This window comes from Miscanthus floridulus, chromosome 3 (genome assembly GCF_019320115.1).
Source record: "Miscanthus floridulus cultivar M001 chromosome 3, ASM1932011v1, whole genome shotgun sequence".
Lineage (NCBI taxonomy): Eukaryota > Viridiplantae > Streptophyta > Magnoliopsida > Poales > Poaceae > Miscanthus > Miscanthus floridulus.
The window spans coordinates 4,759,895-4,782,489 of record NC_089582.1 but is presented as its reverse complement, the minus strand read 5'-3'; the positions used below and the strand labels follow the sequence as shown (position 1 = coordinate 4,782,489).

The window sequence follows — 22,595 nt, the reverse complement described above, 5'->3', positions numbered from 1 at the left end:
CACACTCATGACCTAAGATTATACGAGTTAGAATACAACGAGTACATATTTTGTGCTCCCACAGTCCCACCCATTCCCATGCTCTCGTACTCCCATTTCGAAAAGAACCATCCAAATGCGCCCACAAAAAAGTAACAAAAATATATGAATAGATATATGATGAAAAGTTCTATGTTCATGTCTGGTCCATAACCCACAACCGTTCAAAATCGCCGATTTCACTTTTTCTTATCTCCTTGCATAGATTTTCGTTGCATCTTAAATTTTACATGAACATAGAACTTTTCATCATATATCTACTCTGTTTTTGTTGGAATTTTTTTGGTCATATTTGGATGGTTCTTTTTGAAATGGGAGCATGTACATCCACGATTCGACATCTGGTTCAAAATTATATTAGAACAAATGACACAAAATATAAATTCCCGTTGCAACATCCACGAAACATGCTTGCTAGTTGATATAGAAAAAGAAAGTCTTTTTTCCTTGCCAAACTGTTGTATGATCCTCCATGTTTTCTCTTTGAACTTATATAAATTCCGTTGCAACGTCCACGAACATGCTTGCTAGTTAATATAGAAAAAGAAAGTCCTTTTTTCCTTACCGAATTATTGTATGCTCCATGTTTTCTTGCGTTGCAGTGTGTATTTGCGTTGCTTGTGTGTGTCAAAAGACTAGCTCTCCTCGCGACTGCTAAAGGCAAATAAAGGAGATACCTCTGCTGTCTCCTCACGGTCACGGCCTCCTGAACCAGGGGTGAACCTACTGTAACATTTCTGCAATGACAGGCAGCGACGTACTCCGTATCTTCACTCTTCAGTACAGTCCTCTCCACCTGCTAAACATCACATCGGACTAGACATGGTGGAGACAAATAAAAGTAGCGGTGACGAATAAATGATATATATATATATATATATATATATATATATATATATATATATATATATATATATATATATATATATATATATATATATATATATATATATGGCGTACAAGTGTACTCCCTGCATCCTAAAATAATTGTCGATCTCATTTTTGGAGAAATAATTTTGATTAATTTTATATAAAAATATTAATATTTATGGTACACAATTAATATCTTTAGATAGATTGTTGAATCTATTTTGATAATAAATTTATTTAGAGATAAAAATCTTACACGTGTTTTTTACCAATCAAGTCAAACTTACTGCACGGAACAAAAAAAACCATACTTATTTTGGGATTGAGGAGGGAGTAGTCCTTAGTCCTTACCTTTATTCTCCATAAATTGCTGCAGCCACACGCATGTAGAACCAACTATTATGCGCCGATGAGGGCAGCAGCGTTTGGTGCGGCTCCGCTGCCGGAGCCAAAGTCGCACCAAACAAGACGTATGTGTTGCAGGTTGTACTTAAGCTTACACGGCTACAAAAACAATATTTAAAGGTAACCCATTTTTTTCTAGCTCCTGGTGGATCAAAAGGCATCCTAAAATGTGGTTAAAAAACCGTCCTAAAACCAGTTCTAGAGACAGAATTCGGTAGTTTTTTTGTGTGTGTGGGGTTGGGGTGGGGGGGGGGGGGGGGGAGAATTCGGTAGTATTCGATGGAGTAAATAACTAGTGCTCTGTAGTATCTAGCATACAGCACAAAGTAATTAAGCGACAATTTTTTTATTTGCAATCAAATATAAGCACTAGTATTATCTTGTATCTGATGGCAAGTCGTGTACAAGGGAAATTTTCATACAGTTGGCAGCAGCAAAAGGTAGTTTTAGTTCTCAAGCTGTAGGCATGTGCATGTTACAAATAATGGAGTACTACCATATATTGCTACAAATGATCCAACCAAATAATCCTGGACACCACACTGACTAGCTACCTCCTGCGACGTCGCCTTATGCTTCCTCGTACGTGTATTGTACCTCCTCCTGGTTTTAGGCGCACCTGTTATTTCCATGCTTGCCTTTTTCACCCCAAAACCTGCACCACCATGTCTGGAGCGCCAATATATGTTGTACTCTGTGAGCTCAGGCTGACGGAAGAAACAATTGACTGCATCTGATTTTAGTGCCTCGGCCACATATATGCTGTATGCTAGCATCTCTATACTCTTTGACGTCTCCGATGATTCCGAGTGCATAACTGTCTCCCGTCGCAATCGCATCATGAGGGGCGAAGATAGCTGTCAACACCAGCGGTGGCTTGCCCCCACCACCTCTTCTGTTCTTGCTTCTCCCCACCACATCAAATGAGCAGCTGCACGACGATCTGCTGGGCTCCAGTGCTGGTACATAGTTAGCACTGAAAGCCCCAAAGAATAACTTGCTGTGGGAATATGTCTGATAACTCTGATGACATGTTGTTGTTAGCACAAAGTCCGAGCCTACTTCCTCTGCAACATGCCGGGTCAGGGTGACAAAGTTGTGTGAGCTCGATATGCCGCTCTTGAAAGCCCACCCATGGTGGCCCATACGAATGGGCAATGTCTTGTAGTCTTGTAAATTAGATAGCATGGTGAGTTCTCCCATTGCACATTGAGCCGCAAGTTTGAATTTAGATGTCAATAATTGTAAGCCTTTGATATATAGCAACCCCAACTATGTCCGTGCTTTTTGATAGTCGTAGGAACAACACCAGACTGAAATACGTGCTAACCTCATAACGCTATCTCAGCACAGCCTCCACACCACGCTCATCAGAATACGTGGGCCAGATGTAGAAATGTCGTAACAGGTTTCCTTGCTTCAAATAATACCGGAGAGTTTTCCCTTCAAGAAGGTGCCTGACAATAGGATTGCAAAAGGTGTAGTGATGAAGTGAACACCAAGACTCCACATCCCTCACAAACCTGCCGGCACAATCTGCATACCATACAAATCTTCGAACATCATCCGTGCTCAAGGCAGCAAAAGAAGATGTGATGGACATGTTCTTAGCACTACAAAGAACCCATCGCTTGCGCTTTGCCCCGTGTGCAACCTCCAGTTGCTGTCCTGCAGGCACCCCCTGCTGCTGCTTGTGCTTGTGGAGCAGTTCCCACTACTAGAGAACAGACTTTAGAACGATGTCCCAATTTAGCATTAGCCTCGATATTTTTTGTCCTCGGGACGAAAGGACCCTTTAGTCCCGGTTGGTAATACCAACTGGGACTAAAGGTCCCTGCCCAACGGTCGTTCGCGGGGCAGGGATCTTTAGTCCCGGCTGGTATTACCAACCGGGACTAAAGGTTTACCTTTAGTCCCGGTTGGTAATACCAGCCGGGACTAAATCTTTTAGTCCCGGTTTGGGTGATGCCCCGGGAATAAAGATTAATCTTTAGTCCCGGTTTGGCCCCCTAACCGGGACTAATTATCCCGGCCTATAATCCAGCTCATTTCTTCCTCCCCGAGCCCAAACCATTCCATTCAAACTCACTGCCTCTGTTCTTCAGCTTGCTGTTGTTCTTGCTCTCTCCCCCTCCATTGGGGTTGCTCTTCGATTTTGGAGGTAACAAACTTAATCCTCTTATGTTTTATCAGTAGCTTGTCTCATTTTGCGATGTAGATGCATGTGTAACTTTATATGTTGGACTTTATTATGATTTTATATGTCATTTTTAGCTCAAAATCACATGATGATTTGCATATATGTTTGGATAAACAAAAGTTAAATTAGTTCATCAAAATCACGCCTCGCTCGTCCTCGCTGGAGCACGCGCCATCCTCGTCCTTAGCGGCTTACGTGATCTTAGAATTAAATTTTCCATGAAATGAAAAATTTAGAAAATAGTTAGAAAATTGTAGAAAATCCGTACTAGTTGAACTTGCGGACCGTGTTCAGCTTGGCCAACATGTTCTCTGCCGAGCGGTAATGGACGTCAAGGAGGAGCTTTGATTCTACGAGGGAGAGCGGCAACGGTTGTGAAAGACCGTGTTCCCTTTCTCGTAGAATCGGAGCTCTTCCTTGGCCAAGTACGGTGCCATCCGGTGGAGAAATGCTGGCCGAGATGATCACGTAAGCAAGGTCAACTAGTACGGATGGTTATTTATTGAAACATGTTTTTGAGCTCTAATTTGATGGATATTTGATAACTTCAGACCTACAAATGTCATCTACAAATGTTACTATCCTCGACAACCTGAACGCCCGCGAGCTCACCGATATCGAGCAGGTCACATAGAATTATTTTTTTCCATGAAATGAAATACTTAGAAATCATGCCTTTTATTTTTTAGAATTAATTTTTCTATGAAATGAAAAACTTAGAAAATTGTTAGAAAATTGTAGAAAATCCGTACTAGTTGAACTTGCGGACCGTGTTCAGCTCGGCGAGCATGTTCTCTGCCGAGCGGTAACGGACGTCAAGGAGGAGCTTTGATTCTATGAGGGAGAGCGGCAACGGTCGTGGAAGACCGTATTGCCTTCCTCGTAGAATCAGAGCTCTTCCTTGGCCAAGTATGGTGCCGTCCGGTGGAGAAATGCTCACCGAGATGATCGCGTAAGCAAGGTCAACTAGTACGGATGGTTATTTATTGAAACATGTGAAATCCGTACTAGTTTTGTTTAAATATATCATTTTAGAAAATGTGAAATTTACACTAGCTTACAAAAATAAGTATAGAAAGTAGATGACAACTGGTACCGGATCCTCGGCCTCTCGTTCGGTTGAGAAACGACTGAGGCCAGAACTCCCTCTTATTATCTGCGGCAAGTATAAGCAGAAGATTGTGATGGAGTACCGGGTCAAGAGACAGGGACCCAACAAGGGTCGTGTTTTCTACAAGTGCTCGGATCGCGATGTGAGTTTCTTACGCATTTTATTATTATGGCTAATTGACCTGCTTTTCTTGAATATTTTTGACTAAATATTTTTTGGCTTTAATTTCAGTGGGAGGGCAATGGATGCGATGGTTGGTACTGGGAGGAAGATTATGCTACATACGTGCAGAATTTGGGTGCGCTTGAGGTAGCGGCTGCTGATGATAAGGCAGTGAGCCAGCAGGAGAAGCTTATTGATATTCAACAGAAGAATGATTTATCTGTTTTAGTTGCGTACGATCACGAAATAATTATGTTACTGAAGTGCATTGTAGTTTTAGTTTGTTTAGTGATAGCTGGGATTGCTTACGTTGTAGCCAGGCTTAGTTAATTAATCAACCGTGTGTGTGTCATCTATGTTGTGTAATAAAATACTTAATTATGTTCAAGGTTTTCATAATTTGTCGTGTAATGCAGATTATGTCACGCCATTGGATGTGCAATGCCGATCGCCGCCCCCAAGACTTTATTGAGGGCGTGTACTATTTCTTAGGTGTGGCCGAGGCAAATAAGCAGGATGGTTTCATGTGCTGTCCATGTGCCATATGTAAGAATTTAAAGGAATATTCAAGCTCAATGAGTCTTCATTCACATTTGCTTAAGTCAGGTTTTATGTCAAACTATATATGTTGGACTAAGCATGGAGAAAGCGGGGTCATGATGGAAGAAGGTGAAGGAGAAGATTTAGACATTGATGACATTATTGCTCAGTATGGTGCCTTTGATGATACTACAATGTGGAGATATGAAGAAGAGGTAGCGGCAGAAGATGATCTCAGTGATGCTCTTGGCGATGCCATTCGTGATGCACAACAAGAATGCGAAAGTGAAAAAGAGAAAGTTAAGTTCGAGCGCATGCTTGAGGATCATAGGAAGTTGCTATACCCAACGTCCGAAGAGGGGCAAAAAAAGCTGGGTACAACACTGGAATTGCTATAGTGGAAGGCAAAGAATGGTGTATCCGACAAGGCATTTAGGAATTTATTGAACCTCATAAAGAAGATGCTTCCGAAGCCAAATGAATTGCCCACCACTACGTACGAAGCAAAAAAGGTTGTCTGCCCTTTGGGATTAAAAATCCAGAAGATACATGCATATCCTAATGACTGCATCCTCTACCATGGCAATGAATACGAGAATTTGGATGAATGCCCAGTATGTAAAGCAGCGCGGTATAAGATCAGGCACGATGATCCTGGTGACGTCGAGGGTGAACAACGTCCTAGAAAGAAAATTCCTGCCAAGGTTATGTGGTATGCTCCTATAATACCACGCTTAAAACGTTTGTTTAGAAATAAAGACCATGCAAAGTTGTTGCGGTGGCATAAAGAAGACCGTAAGGTAGACAACATGCTGAGACACCCAGCTGATGGGTCCCAGTGGAGAGCGATAGACAGGGAATTTCTAGAGTTTGCAAATGAGGCTAGAAACTTAAGGTTCGCCTTAAGTACAGATGGTATGAATCCTTTTGGGGAGCAGAGCACTAGTCATAGCACTTGGCCAGTTACTCTATGTATCTACAACCTTCCTCCATGGTTATGCATGAAGCGGAAGTTCATTATGATGCCGATCCTCATCCAAGGTCCGAGGCAACCTGGCAACGATATTGATGTCTATTTGAAGCCATTAGTTGAAGAACTTTTAGTTTTATGGAACAAACCAGGTGTACGTGTCTGGGATGAGTACAAACAAGAACACTTTGACCTACGAGCAATGTTGTTCGTAACAATCAATGATTGGCCTGCTTTAAGTAATCTTTCAGGTCAGACAAACAAAGGATATAATGCATGTACACATTGTTTTGATGACCTTGATAGTATATATTTGAAAAGATGTCGAAAGGTTGTGTACCTTGGCCATCGTTGATTCCTTCCTTTGAATCACCAAGTAAGAAAGAAAGGTAATCATTTTAAAGGTAAGCTAGACCACCGGAAGAAGCCTCATAACCGAACCAGAGAAGATGTACTCGCAATGGTCAAGGATGTGAAAGTAGTATTTGGAAAGGGACAAGGCAGTGAATCTGTTCCCAAAGATGCTAAGGGACACACACCCATGTGGAAGAAGAAGTCCATCTTTTGGGAGCTACCCTATTGGCAAGTCCTAGAGGTCCGCAACGCAATCGACGTGATGCACCTGACAAAGAATCTTTGTGTGAACCTGTTAGGATTCATGGGTGTGTATGGGAAGCCAAAGGATTCACTTGAAGCACGCCAGGACTTGCAGGGCATGAAAGAATGAGACAACCTTCATCTAGAGAAGACAGATGATGGACGTCATTACTTAAGTCCTGCTAGCTACACGCTTAGCAATGAAGAGAGGGACAGCATGTTCAAATGTCTAAGCAGCATCAAGGTCCCATCGGGATTATCCTCCAATATAAAGGGTATAATAAATGTGCCAGAGAAGAAATTCCTAAACTTAAAGTCCCACGACTGCCACGTGCTTATGACACAATTGCTTTCAGTTGCTTTAAGAGGAATTCTACCTCCATATGTACGTCTAGCCACCGTGAAGCTTCTAGTTGCTTTAAGAGGAATGCTTCCAGTTTGTTAAAATCATCAAGATCTACAATTGTTGTTTTGGTCAACTTTCCATTTGAGATAGTTTGGACGGTTCAAATTTGTGATTTTTAAATTTTGACGCCTACAAACTAGTTTTCGGAACCCTAAATTGTCTCCAATTGAAAAGTTTTGAATACCAAGTTTGTTCAGCTCATCAAGATATACAATCCTTATATAGGCCATTTTTCATTTGAGAAAGTTTGAACAAAATGTAGTTCAAATTTCACAAGTGTGTGACATACTTTTAGAAAGTCTATGAGAATCAAGAATTTGTGACTAGTGTTTGATAAAATTTTCTCAAATGGAAAAATTAGCTATGTAACAATTGTAGATCTTGCTGAGATGATCAAACTTGGTATTCAGAGATTTTTCATCTGAGGTCATTTAGTGTCTCATTTGAGCAAGTTTGACCAAGTCAAATTTGGTCAAATGAAAAAACAACACTTTGACTCTAGTATTATTAACTCTAAATGACTTCAAATTGAAAAGTTTTGAGTACCAAGTTTGTTAAAATCATCAAGATCTACAATTGTTGTTTTGGTCAACTTTCCATTTGAGATAGTTTGGACAGTTCAAATTTGTGATTTTTAAATTTCGACGCCTACAAACTAGTTTTCGGAACCCTAGATTGTCTCCAATTGAAAAGTTTTGAATACCAAGTTTGTTCAGCTCATCAAGATATACAATCCTTATATAGGCCATTTTTTCATTTGAGAAAGTTTGAATAAAATGTAGTTCAAATTTCACAAGTGTGTGACATACTTTTAGAAAGTCTATGAGAATCAAGAATTTGTGACTAGTGTTTGATAAAATTTTCTCAAATGGAAAAATTAGCTATGTAACAATTGTAGATCTTGCTGAGATGATCAAACTTGGTATTCAGAGATTTTTCATCTGAGGTCATTTAGTGTCTCATTTGAGCAAGTTTGACCAAGTCAAATTTGGTCAAATGAAAAAACAACACTTTGACTCTAGTATTCTGAACTCTAAATGACTTCAAATTGAAAAGGTTTGAGTACCAAGTTTGTTAAAATCATCAAGATCTACAATTGTTGTTTTGGTCAACTTTCCATTTGAGATAGTTTGGACAGTTCAAATTTGTGATTTTTAAATTTCGACGCCTACAAACTAGTTTTCGGAACCCTAGATTGTCTCCAATTGAAAAGTTTTGAATACCAAGTTTGTTCAGCTCATCAAGATATACAATCCTCATATAGGCCATTTTTTCATTTGAGAAAGTTTGAACAAAATATAGTTCAAATTTCACAAGTGTGTGACATACTTTTAGAAAGTCTATATGAGATTCAAGAATTTGTGACTAGTGTTTGATAAAACTTTCTCAAATGGAAAAATGAGATATGTAACAATTGTAGATCTTGCTGAGATGATCAAACTTGGTATTCAGAGATTTTTCATCTGAGGTCATTTAGTGTCTCATTTGAGCAGCTCATCAAGATCTACAATCCTTAATGAAAAACAACACTTTGGCGGGCTGCAAAAATTTCAGGCCTTCAGTCCCGGCCCAGGCCAGGAACCGGGACTAAAGGGTCGGCGGAATTGCCCACCCAAAAATACCTTTAGTCCCGGCTAGTAACACCAACCGGGACTAAAGATCCTTTAGTCCCGGTTGGTGTTACAAGCCGAGACTAAAGGGTCCCGGCCTATATATATCGACCGGTTCATCTTCTACTTTTCGATCTACAACGTCGATCTCGTCGTCTCTGCCGTGCCCACGCCGCCGTCATCGTCTACCCCCGCCCGGCCTCGATCTCGTCGTCTCTGCCGCGCCCACGCCGCCGTCATCGTCGAGCCCCGCCCGGCGGCCGTCGAGTCTCCGCCGTACGTCGTCCTCGCGCGGCTCTGCTCGGCCCCGTGGCCGGCCAGCACGCCCGGCCGCCATGCATGGCCATCCATAGCCTGTTTTAGATAGTTTTTTAGATACTTTTTAGATAGTTTTTTAGATAGTTTTTTTAGGTAGTGTTTGATATATATGTTAGATTTCAATGTATTAAAATTTAATTAGTAGTTTATTCTTAGTTTTTATATAGTTTTTGATATATGTTAATTAGATTTAAATGTATTAAAATTTAATTAGTACTTTATTTAGATAGTTTTTATTATAGTTTTTGATATATTTAGTAATTATTATTCTATCTCTCTCTCTATATGTGTTAGATTTAATTTTGATTTAGTAATTCTATCTATGTATATATGTTAGGTTTAATTAGATTTAGTAATTAATTCTATCTAGAGATTCTATATGTATACATATATATGTACTTAATTATTACTATGTGTATATATACATGTACTTAATTATTTCCATGTGTTATTATATTTAATTGGATTTAGTAATTCTATATGTGTTATCACATGTACTTATGTTATGTGCCATAGTAATTCTATCTATGTGTTATCTTGTAGATACAAATGGCTGCTCCGGATGATAACTTGAATGATGACATAATGGCGAATATTATCAACGCCGGCACCAATGTGGATGTAGATGACACGAGTCAATACTTTGCTGATTATGAGGATATCCTGAATATGCCGGTGGTTGAAGATTAACAAATTGTCACGCAAGAAAATACTGGCGAGGTATATTCGATTATCTATCATCTCTTATAGATGCATGCGTACGTATATTTGTTGTTAATCATTGTGTTTCTACTCATGTAGCTGATCTCTGGATCTACATCAATCACCGGCAAGAGTAGGAAAGTCCGAGGGCCAAAAAAGCCATTAGAGGGCCGTTTCATAATATCAGAATTCGACACCGACACCGGCAAACCATTGGGACCACATGCTCAGACATATGTCAATCAATGTGGGTTCATTATAAGGGATAGGATCCCAGTTAGTGCTCGTGAATGGAAGCAGAAGATATCCGCTCCTAATGTTAGTTTTGTATCTGATCGTGACAAGAACCTAGCTTGAAGAGATATCACTCAGCATTTCACATTACAAGCAGATGATGCTTTGAAGGAGCTAGTGAGGGATTGGACAATGAAGAAGATAGCAACATTGTTCCAGAGTTGGAAGAAGACATTGTATAAAAAGCTTATCTTGAAGAATGAAACGCTGAATTTCAATGCTAAGGCGTTTGTCAAGTTGGAGTCCCATTGGGATGACTTCGTACAATACAAGACATCTGAAGAGAGTGAAGAACATGTGATGAGGAATCAGCAGAATGCCTGACAGAAGCAATACCATCATCGCATGGGATCAGGTGGTTATAGGAGTGCTATTCCCAAGTGGCAGAACCTAGAAGCAGAGATTACTGCCAAGGGAATCATACCTGAAACAATAGAGAAGAACTGGCCTCAACGCGCGAAGAATTGGTTCTACACTCATGGGGGAAGCCTAGACCCAGACACTGGCAAGCTAATTTTCGGCCAAAAAATTAAGAGAGCAACACAGAGACTAGCTCGTGCTAGGGAAGAAGCTGATAGTGGTGTTTTCAAGCCCAACAGAGAAAAGGATGAATTGACATATGCCCTAGAGAATCCCGAAACACGGTGGTCGAACAAGAGGCTATGGGGCGGTTCCGTGGCTACAAGCATTCCCAGCAGACAGGGATACCTACAGAAGCCGCCAGAGAAAGAAGGATGAGGAGGCAGACCTGAATCCGTGTATTGGAGCAATTTGTTAATGAGTCACGACAAGCATTGCTTGAATCACGTGAACGAGAAAAATCTCTTGAGGCAAGAATGTAGGAGGAGATCAAGAGGCAAGTGCAGCTAGCAATGAGTCAAATGCAATCGCAATCAACGCCTGGGAGTCACCATTAGCCCCGTTGGTCAGATGAAAAGCAGTTGTGCTTCCACTGGAGCTGCCAGTTATTCAAGGTGACGCTGGGTTGCGCTTCCCTGTTGATGACATTACCAAGCCTCTAACAACATGTGAGCTGCACATTCCATATGGTAATAATGCATCAATCATGGTGGCTATAGGGGTTGTATCTCCAATAGACCGAACGAAGACACCAAGAATCCATGAGTCAGTTATTCAACCTGGATATGCTAGCGTCTCGGTCGATAGAGTGCTCAAAGGTTACAGCAATGTTTCTCTTGACATTGAAGCTGGTGATGGGGAGAAGACACTAGGAGAAGCAGAGAAGATATTTATTCAATGGCGCAAATGCTTCATCATCATTCCTGGGGCGCCACCGCTTCCCCTACCTCACCCTAGGTACGAATGATAGTGAATGAAATATTATTTTTCCATTAATTTTATATTGGCTTCAAAAATAATTAACCCACAACTTGTTTTTGTAGCAGGGTCTCCCCCCAGCCTAGCCCAATCATTCATTCCCCATCTCATCACAGCGTCGCGGGGGGCGAGACGACTTCATCCCCACGGCGATCTCCAACTCCTACACCGGCCCCATCGCCTCCACAACTGATCTCCAACTCCTACACCGGCCCCACCACCTCCTAAAATGATCTCCAACTGCCTCCACGCCGGACTCCAACACCGGCCTCATCGCCTCCACGCCGGTCTCCAACACCGCCCCCACCCCCTCCACAGCGACTGCACTACAAAGACGTCTAAGGTCCCGGCAGCAAAGAAGACCCTAAAAAAAAGAGTTATTTCTCAAGAAATACTTCCTAAAAAGACTGATGAGCAAATAGCAGCTGAAGAAGGCAAAAAAGTGAAAGATTTTTTTATAGATATCCGAAAGCAGAGACAAGCGAAGCTTAAGGAGAATCATACTTTTACATACCACGAGATCAGCTTAGGCAGAAGGTCGAAGCTCACAAGAAAAATATGCTTGAAGTTCGTAAGCCACCTGCCACTATGAGACTATGACCGCTCCCTCGTGAAGTCACATGATGCACATAAGAAAAGGAAAAGAGCATCAGGGAAGGATGTCCCACAGCTCGGACAATAGAAGCAACCAATGCAAAATCTTGTTGTTGCTAATAAATATGGTTCCAACATAGAAGTCTATCGACCAGACAACTCTAGGAGAAGTGTCGGTTCAAGACCTTAATGATTTTTTTGAACAAACTGGTTTAACCTTGGATCAAGTGACGGGCAAAGCTCCAATCTAGAACCTAGGAAGTTGATACTTGGAAGACTTATAAATTTAGCAAAAGTCTGTACAACCCTGTGGCTCTGAATGAATTGGGTACGCAAATGTACTTGCTCAACAAGTGGTACATGCAGGCGTGTGGCAGGGGTGAGCAGTGGATCTTTGTCAGATTTAGAGATCATCATTACTTCCGTGGAGATGACATCTTACATATTAGTTTCGAAGAATTGCATCAACTATTCCACTTGGACGCTCTGGACAAATCAATCATTAGCTCCTTTTGTTTGTAAGTGATTCTTACTTTTATTTAATAAACTCACTTCCATGCGTACGTGTATATAATTATCCTCACATGTAACTTATATTTATATACAGGTTCCAAATGTCATGAGCTCCAAAGAATACAAATACCAGTGTTGGCTTCATTGATCCTTATATCATATTCAAAACCGATATTATTGTCAAGGAGCACTGGGTATCTGAAGCACAGACGAATATCATGAAGTTCTTTGTGAAGCAGCACGACAAGACAACAATACTTTTTCCGTACAACTTTGAGTAAGTGTTAATAATAATGTAGTCTACACATTTTATGTAATATCAATACAACTTATATGCATGTACGTGTGTATAAACCAATGCAGGTTTCACTGGATACTCATTGTCATTGAGTTAAACTCAAGTCAGTTAGTAATCTTGGACTCATTGAGAAAAGAGCGAGCACTATACCAAGATATGATAGACATTATCCAGGGGTAATTTCGATCTCTCGCGCACAACTATTATTGAATAGACTTTGCCATAATTTATTAACGATCGTACATTATTGGTCGCACAGGGTTTGGAAAGAGTTTATTCGGCAACACCGCAAGGATTGCAAGGCACCACTTAATGTAGTTGAAATACCAGTAAGTTGTACTATATATACTTCCCCACGTGTTTAATTACTATATCATACTTCAATTTACGTGTGAGATGATGAGAATAATCTTCTTCTCAGTACAGTGGTGTTTGCGGTAGGAACTAGGTAATAACTTATGTGGATGCTACTGTTTGTGAATTTATCACTGCATACATAAGAAGAACTCCTGAAGATGTCCTCAGAGTACGTATATATCAATTTTTTATTTATTTTTAAATGAATATATATATGTATTAATACTTTTCCTTTTATTTCAAATGCAAGACTGAATGGTTGAAACGAAGGGTCATGCAAAAAGACCATCTGAAAGCAGTTCAAGAGTCAATAGCAGGATATCTTCTAGAAAAAGTGCTAAATCCCAATGACGAGTTCTACTTTGATCTAAGGAACTAATGATGTAAATTAAATATTTATTGATATCGTTATTTTCGAGAATAAGATTATAAAGTGTTGTATATATACACATATATCTATAATATATATAGTTTCATACTTTATTCAAATATAATAATGCTCGAGATGAGAATTAGATGTAATTATATGCGTGCGTGTATTTATATTAGCAGCGTAGAATACGTACATAAAAACATATTATATATTAAACAAATATGTGTAACTGAACTGAAAACAAATTAAACAAAAAAAAAGAAAAGGAAAAGGAACCTTTAGTCCCGGTTGGTTGCTCGGCTGGAGGGCCTTTAGTCCCGGTTGGTAACACCAACCTGGGACTAAAGGTCCCTCTTTAGTCCTGGCTCGATGACCCGGGACTGAAGGTTCCACATTTAGTCCCGGGATCGTTGTCCCGGCGTGGTAACCGGGACTAAAGGCCATTACCGCCCGGGACAACAAGTCCATTCTGTAGTAGTGTCCATAGCCTCAACGTAAACAGACTTGATCTGCTTCCTGCGGCCAAGCAGAGAGACGTGCCTGATGGGCAGCTCCTTGGCCCTCTCAAGCGCAAACTCATGACGGCCATCTCAAGCCTCTCCATCAAGTGGCCCTAGGATGCCTTCTCCTCGCGCTTGCCCAATGCAAAGGAGACGCCTCTACTCACGGTCTCGTGAACCACTACCGGATACAGGAGCTTTGCCGAGTGTCCAGGGGCACTCGGCAAAGCCCCAAAAACACTCGTCAAAACGTTTGCCGAGTGTTACACTCGGCAAACGACACTCGGCATAGGTTTTAACGGCAAAGAGCTATTTGCCGAGTGTCAATTGTCGGGCACTCGGCAAAGACTATGCCGAGTCCAAAAAAAACTCTCGGCAAACATTTTTCGGGGAAAAAAACAAGTCGCCGGCGGCACCACCACCACAGCCACCGGCCACCACCGCCACCACCACCACCACGGCCACCACCACCACGCCCCGACGCCGGCCACCACCACCACCACCACCACACCAGTGCCCCGCCGCCACCACCACCACCACCACGCCCTACCGCCACCACCACACCACACCGCCCGCCGCCACCGGCTGGATCCGGGAGAGGGAGGGCCGGATCCGACCGGGAGAAGAAGAAGGGGAGGGGAGGGGCCACCGCCATGGAGCCTACCGTCGCCGCGTTGCTCGCTGTGGAGCCTGCCGCCGGATCCACCGCCACCGAGATCCAACCCACCGGATCCGCTGCCGGAGGATACCTCTCCGCTGGATCCAGTGCCATGGTGGCTCCATCCCACCGGATCTGCAATGCCACCCGCCAGTGGAGCCATGGAGGGAGGCGAGGAGAGCGGATCTGCACCACCACCCACTGCTGCTGCTGCTCTGCATCGCCGGGAGGGGCCGAGCCGCCCTACGCCATAGACGGGAGGGGCTGGGCTACCTTGCGCGTGGCCGTGAAGGGCCCTCGGAGGGAGGGGATCGGCGCGGCGACACCGGAGAGAGGGCGCGGGCGGGCTGATCTGAGGAGTAGGCAGGGGAGGAGGGAGGGGAGGGGCGCCCATGGGAAGAAGAAGGGAGAGGGGAGGGGCGCCGTCGGGGGAAGAAGAATGGGGAGGGGAGGGGCGCCCACGGGAAGAAGAAGGGGGAGGGGAGGGGCGCCGTCGGGGGAAGAAGAAGGGGGAGGGGTGGGGCGCCGGAGAGAGAGGGGAGGGGCGCGCCGGGCCAAAAAGGGAGGAGGGGAGGGAGGGGAGGGGCGACGGCGGGGGAAGAAGAAGGGGGAGGGGAGGGGCGTCCGCTGGGGCCGGTTAAAAAAGATTTTTTTTTCCTTTGCCGAGTGTCCTAGATCTGGGCACTCGGCAAAGTTTTTTTTCATTTTTTTTCTTCTCCTTCTTTCCTAGAAAAAAGATTTTTTTCCTTTGCCGAGTGTCCTAGATCTGGGCACTCGGCAAAGTTTTTTTTTCATTTTTTCTTCTCCTTCTTTCCCAGAAAAAGAATTTTTTTGCTTTGTCGAGTGTCCTAGATCTGGGCACTCAGTAAAGTTTTTTTTTTCATTTTTTTCTTCTCCTTCTTTCACAGAAAAAAGATTTTATTTCTTTGCCGAGTGTCAAAAAAAAAACACTCGGCAAACCCCCTCTTTGCCGAGTGTTTTTTTTACACTCGGCAGACCTTCTTTTTACCATGTGTTTTTTTTGCCAAGTGTTTTTAGAGGAGCACTCGGCAAAGAACTTGTTTGCTGAGTGCCAGAGAGAATACACTCGGCAAACATAAAAACACTCAGCAAATTTGACGTTTCCGGTAGTGAACAAGGGCTGAACACACCATCTCCACCACGAAGTCGCTGCGGCGATTCCACCAACACCTGCGGATGAATACATTGTGGGTTAGTTAGTTTGGTAGTACTTTAATTTTTGACTCCCACAAGCAGTACTACATAAATATACTGCAAGTCTGTAACAAATGCTTGGGTTATTAGTTTATTACCAATGCATGCGTGGAATATATGTTACTATTACCAATTTGAGACCTCAACGGAGGCTCCACGGTCACTTCTCACTGGATGTGCTAAGAAAAAAGATAATGCTAGAAATTCTCACATTAATTAAAAATATCTGGCCATCATGTCGAAATACTCTAGCCATCCATAACCATTGGATCTATTTTATTTTCTACTAGAAAATTACCCACATCTGCCATCATAGATTAAAAATTAGACTAATATCTCATTTTTAGGAGAAAAAACCTAGACAATTCGGAGAAAAACGCTCACGGTTAGTTACTAATAAAATTATGGCAATACGCCCACGTCCACGGTTAGGTAATCTATTAATAAAATTCTGGGGCAATCTATGAAGGCCAACAAAACTAAGAGCTCCTGCAGATTCCATCCAGACGGATCGCAGGGGCCTCCGCCGCGGCGCACTGCTAACCTCGCCCAAAGCTTTTTCTTTGAGGTGCCAAGAGCGTGAGCTGGAAAAGTGGTAAGATAAAAAACAAGGGTGAAGACGGCCACACCGCCGCAGGGGATGTGAAAGATAAAAAATCATTTCATTCTTTACTGTATGATATGAACACAAATTCGAAGTAACAAAATGCATCTTTTCTTGCCGTCCCAAGTCAACCTTCTATTAGGCCGTCCTCTTGCATACATAACCACGCAGCGTCCCATTAAACAAATGATAATAGCTATGCAATATATTATATTTTATAAGAAAAATTATCCACATATGTTATGATAAAAATACATAAATAACCCTCTAACTTTACATCTAAATTTTGCACATCTGTCGTTTTTATAAACTATAATTCGAAATAACTCCTAAAGTTGTATCTAAATTACCCGCGTCTATCATTATGAAAGATAATGCAATGTATCCCTAAGTTTGCATCTAAATTACTCACATATGTCACTAACAAAGATAATATACAGTAAATTTGTAAGTTATTATGATAAAAGAAAAATATCTATAAATCTACATGCACATACTAATATAAGTTATTACGACAAATAAATTGATAACCACTATTATTTCAAATAATTTTACTATACATTAACTAAAACATTGTGGATATCAATACTGGTAATCTATTTTAATAAATAAATAAACAAACACTAAATCACGTGTAAATAGTAATATAAGTTATTACAACAAATAAATTAGTAACCATTATTATTTAAATCATTTTATTATACATTAACTAAGATATTATGCTATATCAACACTGGTAATTTAATTGTAAGTGTTTTGTGTTTTTATAAAGTAATAGTACTACATAAAAATTAATTCTTTCATATAATAAATTTAACATCTTGATTGCCGTTGTGCATCAGCAATGACTTTTTATGTCATTATAGTACATAACAATTTAGCCTAGAATCTATACTCTATTTTAAATAAAATAAAAAATATGTTATGACTCTGACCAACCGATCTTCAAAAACCAATGTATTTATCATGAGCATTCAACCTATATCTATAATTAAGTAATCTATCTTATCCATTTGGTCAAAAAAATATGGTAACAAATCTTTCCGATGATGGAGGAATCCAATCCAAATAGTATATACGGTCTACAAGCAAACACTGTTAGGGTGTGGCAGAATCATCCGAAATAACACGCTTTCTAAGGCACTCGTCTTCCACTAGACACCAAGCACCTCGAAAGGGAGCTACATCAAACAGTTCCATCGAGCACACGCCAAGGGAGAACTCGAAACAATCCACGTTTTATATCTAGAATCCAATAATGAGTACGAGCGTACAATACTTAGTATATTTCATACAACCAGAGTTCTTGGAAATTATTTATAACAATAACAGAGTTTAGAGTGCGATAATTAAACAGTGGAATAAAAATAAACATCTAGTAGAAGCGATACAAGGACCTGTCTGTGCCCACCAGAAGAATCCTTCACACAAGAGCTACTCCTCAAGCTGCACCTGCAACATGGGTAAAATAAACCCTGAGTACATAATATACTCGCAAGACTTACCCGACTAGTGGGAATAGTTTCCCGACTCTCAAGGATATGATAGGCAATATGGGTTTTCTGTTTTCTTTTTATTTGCGGAAAGCATTACTAATAGTTCATCCTTACAATCAAGTTTTATTAGCAGTCATGATTGCTTCATTAGCTAACCATCTAGGTAAGCACCTGTTCTACTTTCAAGCAAGGGTTGAGCAATCAAAACCATTTCACCATCTTTCATCTTTCAGTTCTTACTACGGTGCTAGACCATAGCCAAGTCGTACCGTCTCATGGAAACGGCGATTCACGAACCAATGTATCCCAGCTGGGTACCCCGAAATACACGCCCCGTTTGTGCCCTAGGCACAAAGAAGACCAACTCATTTCACTCCTGTCATGGGGTCCAGGTCCTCATCCAAACTTGGACTCCAAGCCCCCACACTTGAGACCCGGTCTCAGTATGGTGCTTAGACCTCCACCTTTCCCCGCCTCCAATTAGTCAGTCTGGAAAGAGCCGGAACCCACGACAAAAGTGTAACGAGCCTTCCTGCTCCTAAAAGCAAGTATGTGCTCAGGATAATAAGACTGTGACCTGACTACCATCCACAGCAACGGACAGTCCTTAATCGACACGTACAAGAAAAATAGTGTAACCAAGCTAAGCTCCGTTGGCCACGGGACACAACCTGTTACACCCACCAATACCCATACCATATCCTTGCCCTGTCTCCATTTTTCCATTCATTATTTTATCATGAGAGTAAACATAATAATCACTTATTGTGAGTAACGACAGGTTACTCACGCTATCGAAAACCTAAGCATAGTATCTACTCAAACCTGCACTAGTAAGACTCATAGGACAGATATATCTATGCATGTGGTTTTCATAAAATTCCTGTAACATAAATACACATCACATATATATATCCAGTGATTATAAAAAATAAGCGGTTATGCACAGGGGCTTGCCATGGGTAGGCACGGTGTTAGCTGAGTCAGTTAGTGGTGGCTCCGAGACCTCCTCCTGCACGACAATCTCCTCCTCGTACTCCTTGACGATCTCCTCAAACTCGTGATCGCCAGTGGTCACGATCTCCGCCAACTCGTTCTCTACATGCATGCGATGATGATGCAACACTTAGCATTTAGGCAACATCAACTCTTAAACTAAGAATACGCATACTAAGCTACTAAGCTTGCTCTAATGACTAAGGTACTAAGCTAACTATCATCTTCATCAAGGATGGTGTTGGATTCATCTAACAAACCCTTAGCTTGGCCAATTAAGGATATATCTTTATTTCTACTAATGATTTAATGTATATTGAAACAAAGAGCATTTAACTATCCTAATGTTTTGTTTATTCTAAAGCTACAAAAATTACAGTCAGCACATAATAATACAATAAAGCTACCATAAAAATTTTAGGACTAAAACTATCACTAATTTACCACAAAAATTCATACAATATTTAACCTAATAATATTGTGCGCTCTCAAATGATTTAATAGCTCCTGGTATCAACATGTACATATATGATCCAAATACACTAATAGATAGAGCATAATTTTAGGAACCTAACAAAATTTGTTTCATAATTTTTGGACACCTACATGATTTTATATGATTTAGCAAAGATTAGCTCAAAAATTAAATTAGAAAACTATTTCTAATTCCTTATGAAAAAGAAAAACGAATTCCCCCGCGCGGCCCACACGCGCGGCCCGCGCGACACAGCCCGCATGCCCAGCGGCCCACATGAGGACGGCCCGGTCACGAAACAGCCCGCGATAGGGAAATCCCGCGCGCGCTGGCATTTTTGCAAAATAAACCACGTACTTCTCCTGAATTGCAACTAAGTCCTAACACAATTTCCCCCTCTCTCAAACCTTCTCCCTTAACCCCCTGCCTTTCCCTAATTCACCCGTGCGCACCCCCCCCCCCCGACAGCTCAGTACACGACAGCATGGCGGCGATGACGCGGCACGACCAGCTGGCCACCAGAGGCTCGCGCTAGCCCGTCGGTCGGGACGACCTTTAACTACGGTCCAACAGCCTACACCAAGCAGCAACGTGGGGCGACGGAACGTGCTAGAGCGAGCCGCAGCGACGCGTGACCGTCCGCGGTGGCGGCGCAGCTGCCCCGACGATCCAAAGCACCCTAAGAACCTAACTAGCTAGCGAGGGAGCATCAGTAGACTATCGTGGACCTAGCCAAGGTGACGGTTGGGGTGGAGGATGGTGGAGGAGGGCTGGCCACGTGCAGGCCGAGCCGTGCGGCAGTGCACCATGGCGGCATAGTTGCGTCAGCGACAACGGGGAGGTGGTAGTGGTTCAGCTAAGGTGTGTAGGGTGAAGAGGGAGTTAAGATGATGCTAGTGGTGCAGGTGAATTGGCCCGGAAGGGAATGTAGGAGGGCTGCCCACATCCACGGCCGGACGCGGCCTTATCAGCACGATAGCAAGAAAACTCCAAAATTAGAGTTTGGCCGTGCGTGCTTCAAGGCTGGGTGGGGTCGGGCAGCGATAGGACGTGGTGGTGAAGCCGTGGATGCGATGAATTTAATGGAGGTGATCGCTCGCTAGGTAATTAGATGGCGCGGCTCGACGGCGACAGCGGAGAGATAAAGTGAGAAAGAGAGAGAGACGGACCGGTAGGTGGCACAGCACAACCTCACCTTGGCGGGACATGCTCAACGCGACCGGGAAGGCATGCGCGTAGACACAAAAGACAAGCGCGCGCGTCCCCAAATGGCCATGGCTCGCGTGGCGTAGTGCCATAAATGGTAAGACGACGGTGAGCCCGGCCACGTGCGCGCGGCAGAGGCGGCAACGCATTAGGCCGGCAGCGGCGCAAAGATGCAGAGGGACGCATGGACATGATGGTGAGACGATGGCACCGGCAGTGGCAGCGTCACAGCACAGGGCAGGTCAGTAGTGTGGCAGCACGGCTGGGCCAGCAGTAGCACTGCCCGGCTGCGCAAGCAACAGCAGCGGCTCCGCGCGCCAGGAGCCAGCGGCGACCAGGCCAGAGCAGGGGTGGCTGGCCATGCGCGGCAGCACACGTGCGCATGGGATAGCCAGCGTGGCGACGCCGAGCGCCCGAGCGTGATGACCGCGCCCATGAGGCCATGCAGCTCGAGACCGAGTCGTGCACGAATTTTAAAGCTCCCAAAACAACTAAACGGTTGCTTCAGTAAGCAAACCATATTCACCATGCTCAAGATGGCATGTGAGGCTACCAAACCAAGCTAAAACTTAACACCTTTTTTTAACCCGATTTGGCAAAATAAATTGCCAAATATGGCATTGTCTTGCTGTCTATGAACCTGAAAATATTCTGTCTTTGAGCTGAACTTGATTCCAAGTTGCATTTCTAGGCTATTAGAAATATTAGCTAACAATGTTATTTTTCTACAACAAGTATTTCATTGTCATCTACAAAGTTCATATTCCAAACTTTATTTAAGCGCCACATATATGTTCTATAGCATTTTTGTTCAATAAAAATTAGTTTTAAACCCTACTTGATACATATGAGTTATGGAACAGCTTATCATTTAACCTTTTTATTGGTCATCCGAAGTTACAAAAATGCTATCTACACATTCCATCACATGCATTATCACATAAACATGATGCTCATGATATGGTTTAGTAGTTTGTTTAGGGTGTAACACCGAGGGTGTTACATAGGGCTTCAATGGCACATCGACACACAACACCGTCACATGTGACCTTTGAAACTAGAAACTACAATGATGTTGCCATGATCAATAAGGTAATCTATCAATGCTCCTCCTTTCTTCGACATGTAACTTTTCCATTAAATACTACTTCGATTGCTATATCAATCCAATTATTGTCAAATCACACATCTATTGATCCTAGATAGCAAAAACTACATCATAGAACATCACACCAACCTAAGAAGTCATCTACATCAAGAAGATGATTCTAAAAGAAGCGACACAACATCTTAGCACGACGGAAACATAATAATGTTACCACCTCCTTTTCAACAGGGCAATAAATACATATCAAATAATTTGAAAGATGTAACAATACTATGTAAAGTAGATCAAAGTAACGACTTAATTCCGTCAATAATAGCCATTCACTATAAGAAATGTGTCATCTTATAACGTTTATGGTATGACATCTGACCAGAAGGTCACTAAATCGATCAGTTTATGATTTTTGTTTCAGACGCATTTAAACTTAGTGACATAACTAAATGCACATCATAACAAATGTCTTAATAGTAGTGAAATTCCATAGTGTGACAATATTTGTCATGTCATAAATACCAATTTGCAATAGAGGACGATTGTTGCTTTTTTTATATATGCACAATAAGGTCGCATGAAAAATGTGAAAAGAAATACTAAATTTATAGAGAGGAGGATTTAAACTATAAAAACAAACCAAGCCTTA

At 42.2% G+C, this 22,595-nt stretch overlaps 1 pseudogene; it reads right to left on the bottom strand.

Annotated features, from left to right (window-relative positions):
* Positions 1-1,760: 1,760 nt before the first annotated feature.
* LOC136543004 (uncharacterized) lies at positions 1,761-14,969 on the bottom strand (annotated as a pseudogene).
* Positions 14,970-22,595: the final 7,626 nt, after the last annotated feature.